The 11,878-nt window shown below is 38.4% G+C and overlaps 1 long non-coding RNA gene across 1 annotated transcript; it reads left to right on the top strand.

Moving 5' to 3' along the window:
• Positions 1–1,063: 1,063 nt before the first annotated feature.
• On the top strand, positions 1,064–11,814 carry LOC128134900 (uncharacterized). Its single transcript, XR_008232877.1, has 3 exons — positions 1,064–1,383; positions 4,561–4,757; positions 11,512–11,814. It is a non-coding gene; the product is annotated as an uncharacterized LOC128134900 (long non-coding RNA).
• The last annotated feature ends 64 nt before the right edge of the window (positions 11,815–11,878 follow it).

Here is an 11,878-nt window from a genome sequence, read left to right as displayed (position 1 = left end):
ACTGCACTGACAGAAGCAGTGGAGGGAGGTTTCACATCTTCTTGACTGCCAGATTATTCATTGCAGCTACTGTGTCAGCTCTTCTTTCACCTCTCAGCACAGTTCTGCCAGCAAGTCTGATGGTTTGAATTTAGTAATTCTGTAATGTTGCTCTATTGTCTGAGCTGTTGCATTTTTATTCTAAGGCACCAGGAAATAACTGTGTGCTACGTTCCTTATCAGATAAAACACTACTTGCTTCTATGGGAGAGGTGACAATTAGCCTGTCACAACATTAGGTATCGGATTTACTACTCAGGTGCTCCTAACTGATTTCATTAGAGATGAAATGATATAACTAAAAAAGAGACAGAACCTGTGTTTTGTTTTTTAATTTTAAAACAGATGTTTCTTTAATTTAACCTCCTTCCAGTGCTCGTCTCCACTGATTCACTGTCGGGATTATCTGTTTTCCTAACAAACTCAGATAATCCCACTATACCATGGAAGACTATCACTATACCATGCAAATGGTTTTAGTAACATTCTCTAAAAAGCTATGTCAAATTATGTTGTGTGATTATTCAAGGTATTGTATGAGTTATCATTTCCTTTTAGAGCAAATTAAGAGCTAGAAAGGATCCTTGGTCACTAGAGGAATCATTGGTCAAACCAAGAATTTCTTCATTTTGGGATTATTAGGAAAGCATTCAGCCTTGTTTTAAAATAAATACATCCAAGCAAAACCTCATTAGAAGTTTCCAATGTTTCCTAGGATTTCACAGAACAAACTGTCCTGTTTTCAACATTTTTTCTGCGTCCTGATTTAACTACAAGTTATGTGCACATTGGAAAGATTAGCAACACCCTAAAGTTGATGTTAAGTCCTCAAATACTGCTTCAGCAGCACAAAATTTAAAGGTGGTTACACTGAATTTATGAATTGTGGTTTGGTTTTCAGGTTTGTACACAGGAAAATCTTGACCACTTATGAAATATATTAAGGTTTCATTTAATTGCTGACTGAAACATATAGCATAAAATAGTTCAAACTGTATCATTTGCTGCTGTGCACTTGCTGTTACCTTACAGGCAACCCTCTCCCCGGAACAAATAATGGCCTTTCTATCATAGAGCATTATCAATGCCAAAGCCTTGGTATGAATAACTGAGAAATCTCTCTCACTCTTTGTTTCAACAATAAATAGAACCTTCTCCTAGATGAATACGGTGTGTTATTCACATGATTAACATGAAGTCAGCTGATTTCTCTTTTTCTTTGGAGCGTTGCCCGGAATCTTGCACTGGCATGGTTATCAGAGACTTGCCCTGTAAACTGCGCGAGGATATTTTGAATAACTCGACAGTTGTTGCTCTCGTTTAAGTATCTCAGTGGTGTTTACAGTTAAGTATTCTGTTCCTCTGAATATTGGAAAATATTGTTAATCCAAGAATAACTCTTACCTCACTCACATTAGATACACTTATAGGGTCTGTTGGAGGTTCAATAAAATGTTTAAATTTTGAGGAGATAGGCCAAATTAGAGAAGGTATTAAATAGATAACTTTCTAATAGCATCACCTTCTAATTAATTTGTAAAAGACGATTTCCTGCCTTGGCCCAGAACCAATTTCTGTGGAATTTTTTGGCTGTACATACTTGAATTGTTGTAATCAGCAGCTGTGTATTAACAGGGGAGAAGCTGCAGCATTTACTTCACAGATCAGATAGTGTCTTTAAGTTGGGTGATATGTAGCGATATGTTCTCAGTAGAGATCAAGTTCTGCCATCAGTAAGAAATGGGTAACCAAAAGGTATGTCAAAGCTGAAGAGGTTTGGGCCCTAAATATAAATGGAGATTAAAAAAAAGGAAGGCTGTATTGCTCCTTCATTCAGTTATGTCTAAAGAGATAAAAAATAATTTTTTAGTATCTCAAGAGAGCGTTACCGAAAAAGCTGGTCGAAGAAACTCTCTAAGACTCAATTTTGGAGTTTTAGAAAGCAGGCATTCTTTATTGTAGCACTGGATGCACGGGGGATAGTTCCTCCTAGCATGCATACTGTTACCTACAGCAAGCAAAGCTTATATTGCTCTAATATATGCATATTGATTACATTTCCCAGAATTGTCACACATATTCATGTAATTTCCCAGAAATTATTTACATAGTGTCTGCCCTTTGGGGCATGTGCTATTAAATGGGTCGGTGGTCTTTTGGGGTCTTTGAAACCCTCTGGTGGTCATTTTCTTGGTGTCCACTAGTTGAACTCTTTCTTGAGGCATGCACAGTGTGGGTCATCTCAGGTGGTTCATCTCTTCTTCCTAGTTAGCTGGTCCTGGCAGGTTTTAATCACAAAGCTCAGCAGAACTTAAGGTTTCTTATCTATTTGTGCATACTGTTAGCAAAACTCAAGGTTTTCTTACATACCAAAAGTTTCAAAGTCGCTCAAGCAAGCATAAATCAGGTGCTACAAAAATACAATGGAGTCTTTCAACTCCAGCCTTTATTTCAAGGCATCAAGAGGAGTATAAATACCCATTATTGCACAGTAACTGGTGTTGATTCTAAAAAGTGCAGTAGTATCTGTATTCCTTTCAGTTAGGAAAAAATCAAGAAAACATAACATATTTTTATTAAATAGCTTATTTTATTCTCTGTATTCACTGTGTGGTTTTAGGCCTTATTTAACACGTGCTGTAGGAATCTCTAGTGCAGTTACCTGGGAGACAAAATGCTTTGCAATTATTAATGAGTTTACTTCAGTATCTTTTTCTGTTGAGACTGTGCAATGGTCACTTAGATAAAACAAAGGCAGACCAAAGCAAAGTCATCAGTTTTCTTCCAGCTTGGGGTGCCTTGCTTCCCGACATTTGGATGCAGACTTCTTAGTGTGTTTAGCTTTATATATCTCTTGATATGTTCAAAGCTTCAGTCATTCTCAGCTGCAGTTCTTGGTACTTGTTACTTCTGCAAATCATCTCTTATTTCTCAATTTGGGAACTCCAGAAATAAGGAACTTGGGCTGTTTGGACACCTGTCAAAAATTTAGTTTCAGTGACTTCATAGATCCACTGCAGTAAGCAGCGATAGAATCTGTTTCCCAGAGTGGCAGCCTTCTGATTTCACCAGAAGGGGTGCTTGGGGTCCCTTCCCTCCTTTGCTATATGAATTTAAAAGGCCTGTACACACTCACACAAGTATCCAATACCTTTCCTGACTTAAGCCAGTCCTCTATAGGCTTGCTGAGGAAAAAAAAAATTAATGTAAAAGTAATGTAAACCTACTAAGTAAAAGACCCTAAGGGTTATCAAACAGTTGAAAAACTTAGTACAACAGGAGGTTAATATAAAAAATTAAGTACTGTTGCTTCCACTGTTTTCTCTGCAAAAATAAAAGCTGAAGTTGCTTATAAAAGCTGTAAGCTGCTCATTCATTAGCCACCCCTCCCACCCCCCCACCCCCCGCTAGAAATATCTACATTGTGTTGTTCAGGTTCCAGAGGTGCTTGCTGGACAATTTTTCAATCACTGCTGCCACTGGCAATGTCTACTTCATCTTTTGTTGTGGAGACTGTGGTTAAGCAGCTTTTGCTATATTTGCTTGCATTTGTTGTTCTTATTTATTCTAAATTGTTGTCGGGCGGTGGTAAAGGCATAACTTTCTCAGAAAAAAGTAGCCTATAGACAAAACACAAAAAAGAAAAGTAAGAATGGGTCCTAATCTGGTGATGCAATGAAGTGAGAAACCTGTACCTACAGTTCTATATTCTTTTGATCTGCAGATTTTTGTGAAGCAGACTGCGGTCCCTACTTCTACAGAATTATTGTTTAATAGTATCTTTCCTTAATTTGTTAATATATTTTTTCTAGTTCACTGAATAGCTTCAGCTCCCTAAAATTCCTTGTACTCAGTCACAGAGAACTTGAAGAGGTGTCCGAGGAATTAAAATTCACAAAATCCATACTGTTTCTGTAGGCCTGGATCATACAAAGAGGTAGAGGTACTCAGGACTGGTCTTTAGGTAGCTGGATCCCCTATATAAGCCACAGGAACATTAAGTGCCTTGGAACGGGGTCCGGCACGTTAACTGTGTGTTCTTTACAAGATATACCAGGCACTACTGGAGATAATTCACTCTATATGCAGTACACAGCTCTGAACCTCTCCTGGAGGTAGGGGTGCAAACTCTTTTGGCAGAACCAAAAGCAAGGTTCATGTCTGTGGCCTATGAGCCCTTTTACAATGGAGTCTGTGCTTGAGAAGAGGCCACAATTCCCTCTGCTGCCTGAAAGGTGACAAGCCTCAACCTCCCAGCTTAGAAGAGGAGGAAGCTCTGGGCTGTGCTGGAGGCCTCCACAGCTGTTCCCGTGAAAGTTGTTCTGCCTGACTCCCCAACTGGAGGGTGAAGCATTTGTTTCTCCTGTGAATGGGGCTGAATTCATGATCCACACATCTTTAAAATCTATAAATAATCACCAGTTAAAAATACTGAAATAAACCTTGGAAGAAGGGCAAGGACCCAAACCCATTTGTTTCTCAGAGAATGCACTAACCGTCTGGCTTTCATCCTTCACGCAGGGTAGAGCAGCTTCAGCAGAAGGGTTTGAGAGTTACCCTTCCCTGTGGCAGAGCAGCCTGGAGACCACACTGCAGGACTGCGGAAACATGGACCTGAAGCTCCTGATAAAGAAGGTGGTGTGACTGTGTCTATGATACCACATTCACTGTCTGCAGTTACAAGAATAACAGCACAGCTACTGGAATGAAAAGTCGTGGTAAGTGCAGGTTTATTCAAGTGACTAAAGGTAGAGCTACTGTGTCTGATGTGGCTTTTAGTATCTTTTGTGTCTGGTATGTGTTTTAGTTGACAAAAATCAGAAATGCTCTAGGGAAGCCCCTAAAATACGTGGTTTCTTCAACTGTCAGTGTAGTATTTTTGACCAGTTTTCTTGCCTCCATCATTCTGAAACTTGACACAGGCTGTGGTTTTGCACATGTCCTTTTCCTTGTTGGTTTGGGTTTGCATTTGTATTCTGTTTCCCATTCTTGCTCTATTTTATTTCAGTGTAAGGGGAATTACAGAGTTTTTTGTCACATGCTCCAATGCACCAGTATACACAGGGGTTTTTTTGTCACATGCTCCAATGTACCAGTGTACTGGACTAGTTATATGAAGTCCAGTGGTAATGACAGAAAGGATATGAATTTCTTTTCTTTTTCTTTCTTCCTTTTTTTTTTAATTGCTCTCAGCTATAGAAAAATGACAAGTCCTGTTAACAAGACTAATACTGTTGTTCGCTGTCTGTCCCAGAACTACTGCTAAGAGATCTGCACACTTGTGCTCACAGACTTCTTGAAAACCAAGGGAAGGAATAACAGCTTTTCTCAGTCTTTTCCTCTGTCTGTAGGCCAGGCAGCAGCTGGATGTTGCTGCAGGTTCTGGTGCTCATGGCATGCTTGCAGAGCATGCAGCTGCAGCCAACTGCTAGTGAAAACACTTTACCCTCCACCCTTGGCTTCCTGATGAAATACCTTGTGCTAGTAAATATGATGTAGTAAGACAACAGCACACTTATAAATCGGCAGTGCTTTAGCAAAATATTGCTAAACCAGCAATATTTTGTTAATTTTCAGTTGTTTCAGGTTCTTTTTTCACTGGGAAGTTCCAGCATGTACTGTAGCACAATGGAATTCATAGTTTAAATGTGGGCCTATCGACAGAAAGATAGTTTAGAAAATATTTGATACCTTGCTACTGAAAACAGCTTCATGTCTTTGTCTTCATATATCTGCCTAATTCTCCACAGAGAGCTTTGTGGTGGCTGTGTCCTCTTGCCACAACAATGAATCTGGACTGCACAAGCTAGGCTGGCAAATTGATGTTGTTATGTTGTTACTGTTATTTATGTTACTAAGCTAAAAATGCAAGGGCTATGAGTTTTTAAATGCTAATATTTTAGAGAAACAGAAGAATTCCATTGAATGTTTATGGCAGACTGGCAGCAAACTTGGATATCCCAGCCTAATAAAAGTAGAAGCCAAGGTAATTTCTGGAGGAATGCCTTTTGAAGTTAGTCTGTCAGGATTTTGCAAAGCAGTTACCTAAACACGTCTTTGGTTCAGCCTGCCTTGCTCTGTCAGCCTTCTGAGAATGCTTGTCCAAAGTTCTGTGAGATTCTGAATGACCACAAATATTTGAGGCCCTAATCTTTCTTTGCACCTACTAGATTGGAAATTCCCAACCTTCTGAGTTCCTAACCTCAACAGAGAAAAATTGTGTTCTGGGGAAGCTGCAGTATGACCAGCAGCATTACCCTGGGCTTTATGCCATGTCTCACCTGCAGTGTTCATGCTGCACTACTGAGGCTCATCATAGTGTTTGGGAAGCAATGTGGTAGGTGATACTAGAATTGTAGGCATGGAAGGATGCTGAAGGACTTTTTTGCATCAGTGGAAGCACAGCTAGTTTCTGAGGTGAGGAAGCAGGGAAAAGATTTGATCAGACAGTTTTAAAAACAAGCTCTGGGGAAAAAAAAACCAACTCCACAATCTAAAAGACAAACCTTTTATGTTCAAAACATTTTCCATAATACCACAGCTTTACTTTCCTACAGGAAGTAATTTTCATAATAGACATAAAAGATTTTACATTAAGAGCTGTCAACCTTGGCAGAATTACTTAGGAAATCCTGTGTGAGTGTGTATGCACAACAAAAACCACAACATTGCTAACCAAAGTCTCCATTCTAAGATTTACTCAAAGTTCCTTTGCAGTCCAGCTTTGCAAAATGTAACAAAGTTAGGGGATAGGCTGGTAATCAGATATTCATTGAGGGCAGCATTCTGTAATGCTCATGGACATTGCTGCAAAGTCTCTATTGATTTCAGTAGATACTGTATTCTGAATGGACTGTACTTCCTTGAAAATTCCTTTCATGCAGTCTGAGCTGTTGGCTCTATCTTCGAGCTCTAGTTTTCCAGTCAGCTAGTGTCTTTGGCCTCTCTGGTCATAAATTGGATTCAATATCATAATTCTTGTTTGGGATTCCTTCTATCCAGGCTGAATAGCTTTGACGTACTGCTGGTTGAGCAATTTTTCATAGACTGGAAAGTCTATTTAACAGATTTCCCTACTTTCCGATTGTAATGACTCAAGTCTGTATAATATCTAGGCATCAGCATTTCACTACTTTGCTTCACAGATGAATGTATGTATTTAACAGCACAACCTCCCTTCCTGTTTTAAGGATTCTCTTTAACTGACACACAGCTTATGTGGATAAGAGTGATGTTTCATAGCAGCTGCATCTCTTTTTAAGGATCGTCACCGTAGTCTTCATCTCAAAGTCCAAAGGAAAAGACATGCCTTAGCTATAGAAAGTGCTAAACAATAGCAACATGAGAAGCAACAAATAGTAAAAATGTACAGCCTGACTTAGTTCTCTTTTTCACACACATTGTTTATGCTATGATACATTTTAAAGAGGAAAGTTAGTTAAAAAGGAGAACTTGTGCTTTTGATTTCTCTGCGTTGAGGGGAAGTATCACTTCTAAGTAAATATGATGCTGCCCAAAGTCTGCAGCTAATTTTGAAATCCAAATAATCCTAGTAAAGTCTTAGCAATTTTTCCTAGGGACAGTGAAGCAGCTGAAAGTGTACCAGTGTAGGCCAGGTTACGTCCTTCAGTACCTGGCATCTGGGTAAGTCATGAGCCTTAGCAGGTTTTATCTAGTGTCAAGATAGTAAAAAATTTTTTTTATTTATAAAAATGCAAAACCAAAAGCAGAAATAGAAACAACATTTAATTATTTTCTCAAAATTGCAAATTAGGACTGTAGCAGCACTAGAACTTGAATCAAGTTTTCAAAGCTTAAGCCACTGTAGTCCCCTTTCCCTTATTTTGGCCTTAGCTACAAGATAATCAGTTTTGAGGTCAAAGCCAGAGTACTTCTAGCACATTAGTCCTTGGTATGTTTGCCTATAGCCCACTGGGGACAGCTGTATAGAAACCACGCTTCCTCCCAGATGATGATCCTGCAGATCTTTTTGGAAAACTCCTCAGGAATCCTTAAAACATGTGGGAGGAGTAAAACAGGAATCAACTTGAAATATTTATATCTTAACACCTATGCAAAGATAATCCCATTTTTGATCTGTCTCAAATCTAGACATAACAGAAGAAAAAATATTGTATTTGGGTTGAAAAGCCTATGATCTCCTATTCATGGTGAACTTTGCCTGGGCACATTTGCAGGTGGAAATTGCTTAAGGTGTGAAACACTTGCAGAAATCTGCTTTTCTCATGTGGCAATGATGCTATATCACAAGGTATTTGCTCACTTGTTTGTCTGCTTCTGGAGGGAACTGTCCTATGGAGGGGAGTTCTTTGCCCACAACAAGAAATCTACCATTCCCACACTATTATACCCCCTCACAGTCAAACACACTCATGCCCTGGAGCACTGAGCAGGGCTTTCTGTATCTGGCTTTTGCAGAAATAAGGTGCAGCAGGTCAATAAGTTGCAGAGACTGGCTGAGGAATACAGTTTAAATTGAGTTTCTTTTAATACACAGCTTCTCATGTGGCTTGAACTCTTCACCTCCCGTCAAGAAGAAGACTTCTTAGTCAGGAGAGCTGCTGCCTAGAGGGGCCTCGAATGTGACTGATGATGCTGAGAAAGGTTTCTGAAAACCTCCCTGGCCAAATAATGGAGACAATACCTTTTTTTTTTTTTCCAATCTGTTGAACCCATTCAGGAGCACACTGATTGCAGGAGAAGCTGAGATTGAGACAGTCTCTCTTCCCCAAGCTTCGGTAAACTCATTCAGATTTGCTGTGATAGCAAGCGGTTCCCAACTTTCTGCAAGGCAAACCTCTAGCTGCCTTCAGCATGTGTTCTGCTCCACAAGATGGTAAAGTACAAGTGGAAGCATCTTATTCAGTGCAGTTTTATGTTGATAAAACTAAGGGAAACAGTCCTTTTCATGTAATACCCCAGGACCAATGCTACTCTGAATGAGTTGGAGCTTATTCCTACCCATACTTCAACAAAACTAATGTGAATCAATGTAGGCAGCAACTTTAAATGAAATAAGTTTAAAAGACAAATTCTGAGTGAGATAAGAATATGCATGAAAGATCCAAGAGATTTACTTTTCCATAAGAAAAATAAATTAATCTGCTTTTCTCAGTTGCCATTTATATAGTTACGGTAAAACTTGTTACCTACCTGCACTGCAAGTCAAAATCATACTACTGGATGAGATAGCTTATTTTCCCGATGTTTCACATTCACTTCCTGGTTTTGAACATAAACATGAATGTTTGCAAAAAGCAGCAAATTCTTGTTATTCTACAAAGATATTTTGGATCTTAACCAGAATTTGCAGTAGTGTACTTACAAGTTATATAAAGATTTAGCAAGTTCCTCTCAGTGCATTGTTTCTTACCAGGCGGAATTATTGCTCCACTTTCAAATGTGTTCGACGGTGAAAAGAAATCATGGCAATATTCAAGGTAGTAAAACCTAGTCGCAAATAAAGAGAAGATTATTTAGATTATATTTGAATACTTATCCCATAGTCAGCCTACAGACTTGTTTAGGCAGCCATGTAGCAAACTGGATTTTAAAGATCCCATCTGTAAGCCCCCAGACAGCTCTAGAAATTTTGCCCCAGTATGTATTTCTAGGCTGTAGGTTCTGCTATAACAATCAGGTTATCTAAAAACAAAGTGGAAAAAAAACTACAGTGTAAACTGAATTGTTAGTAGTTGGTAACTTTATTTAGCCACTGCCATCTTTATAACACTGTTGCTTCTGTTCTAAAACACTGAAGTACTCTTCCCCAAACACTAACAATGCCTGAACAAAAGCCACTGCAAAACATCGTACAGATCATTAAGTGGAAAATTTTAAATAGGCATAAGGAAAATAAATCAGCATTAGGAAGCACTGGATAGAATCTGTTTAATTCTAGATATTCATTTTAATATATTTAGGCCTCATAAAACACATTTGCATGATCAAAGATCTGGAAATGTAAAACATTGACTTTAAAAAGTTGTATAGATAAGAAAAGCCGTTTCATTTACAGTATTTTTTATATCTCAGCAAAATCGGTAGTTTACTTTGCATCTTTAACAAATCGTTGTTAGTAGATGTAGCTACTATGAATAAGAACCATTTTAATAGACTCTAGTTAACCTAGCTCATAAATTATATACCTTATTTTTGCTTACAACATGACTGATGTTCACAGGTGCTCAGAGGTGCTTATGTTAAACACAATGTTCTAGTAACTAATGACATTCTCCCTTTTGATGTTGGCTTTGTAGATTTATTCTGTGTTGTGCAGGCAGTCACAATGTACAAGACTGGTTAATAATCTTTGCACTTTTAACAAGAAAAAAAAATACTCTACTTGTAGATATACATTTTACTGATCTGATCAAGATAATTTGCTGCGTTCTTTTACTCTGCTCTTACTGAAAACTTGGGGGTTTTTCTTTTCAAAGTTATACAGTCTGAAGGCACCCATTCTTTATTTTACTCCCCATTAGAAAATGTTCTTATGACAAAGGTAAGACACTATTGATTGCATTTAGAAGTCTTTGAAGTGCCCTAATTAGACATTGCCTAGTCTTGAGCTCTACAACAGAAGAGCAAGAAATGACTCCAGAAGGCAATATTAAAAAACACTTCTTAATAGTTTTGAGCTAAATTGAGGGCTCAGGTTGTAGTAGGTTTGGAGCTGTATTTAACATTGTGTTTGGTGGTATGGAAGATCTGCTACTTGTTTAAACTGGGGACTTGAAAACTTCTGTTTAAGCAATTTAACTTAGATTGTCTGCCCTTTGGAATAGAAGTATGATAACTTTGAATAAGATTATATGGAAGTCACGGCCCAACTTGTTTCCTAGTTATTTTTCTTCCTAATAACTTCAGATATGGCAGAAACCAGAGACAGATTTGTGACATTTTTTTACCCTGCAGTTTTTACCCTGGTTCTAACCCATTTGACTTTTGTGAAAGCAGAATTTATTCACAACCTAATCTCTAATCTTACATTGGGGTCTCCGAGTTTTAAACCTATCCCTCTTGCAGAGGATGGGTTTTGTGCTGAAGCTTTTGGTACTGTTCTGATTCAGCAATAACCTTGCTGGGCCCACTAATGGGCCCACACTCCACCTTGGCCAGCAGACAAAGATCCACCTATAGCAATCCTTCTTTAATGGAATAAATTTTTTAAAAATTATTTTTTCAGGTGACCACGTTGCTGATCGGAAAATTGTGTTTTATGAATGCTTAGAAGAATTGTGCTGTTGTGTCATTTCATCAAGAAGTTATTTGTTGTTGGAAGTGTTATTTCAAGGCTTAATCAAATGAGGAAATACCTCTGCTATTGCAGGCCAAAGTCTCTTAACATTTGGGGTTTTTTTCCACTTCATCTTTTTGATGCTGGGTGTATTTTTTTTATTTTATGGAAACAGTTCAGGTTTTGCTCAGACCTCCTTCAAATGTCTTCAGATGCAGGTATGAATCTCTTTAAGGAGATCCTGCCTAGAGTAAGGAAGATTTTTTCAACTGCTACAGCGTCTAATGACCACGCATTGCTTAACCTCATGCTGAAAGAAGATGTGATATCCAAGGAGTAGCATCAAGCCTTGCTCCGTGAAAAAGACGGAGAGGACCTCGCAAGGAAGATACCTCTGACATTTGTGGAAAAATGGGACCTATACCTGAACACATTGATTCCCCTCTGTTCTTTAAACCTCTGTGGCAGTAAGCCTCAAAACATGACAGATAATGAGTCATCAGGAAGCAAGTACATTTCTGGTAAATCAGCTTTGTTTTTCTTTTTTGCTTTGTTAAAGATTTACTTTCGTTTATTGCA

The sequence above is a fragment of the Harpia harpyja genome, chromosome 21 (genome assembly GCF_026419915.1).
Source record: "Harpia harpyja isolate bHarHar1 chromosome 21, bHarHar1 primary haplotype, whole genome shotgun sequence".
NCBI classification, from domain to species: domain Eukaryota; kingdom Metazoa; phylum Chordata; class Aves; order Accipitriformes; family Accipitridae; genus Harpia; species Harpia harpyja.
The sequence above is the reverse complement of the archived record's forward strand: the minus strand, read 5'-3'. Positions and strand labels throughout refer to the sequence as shown.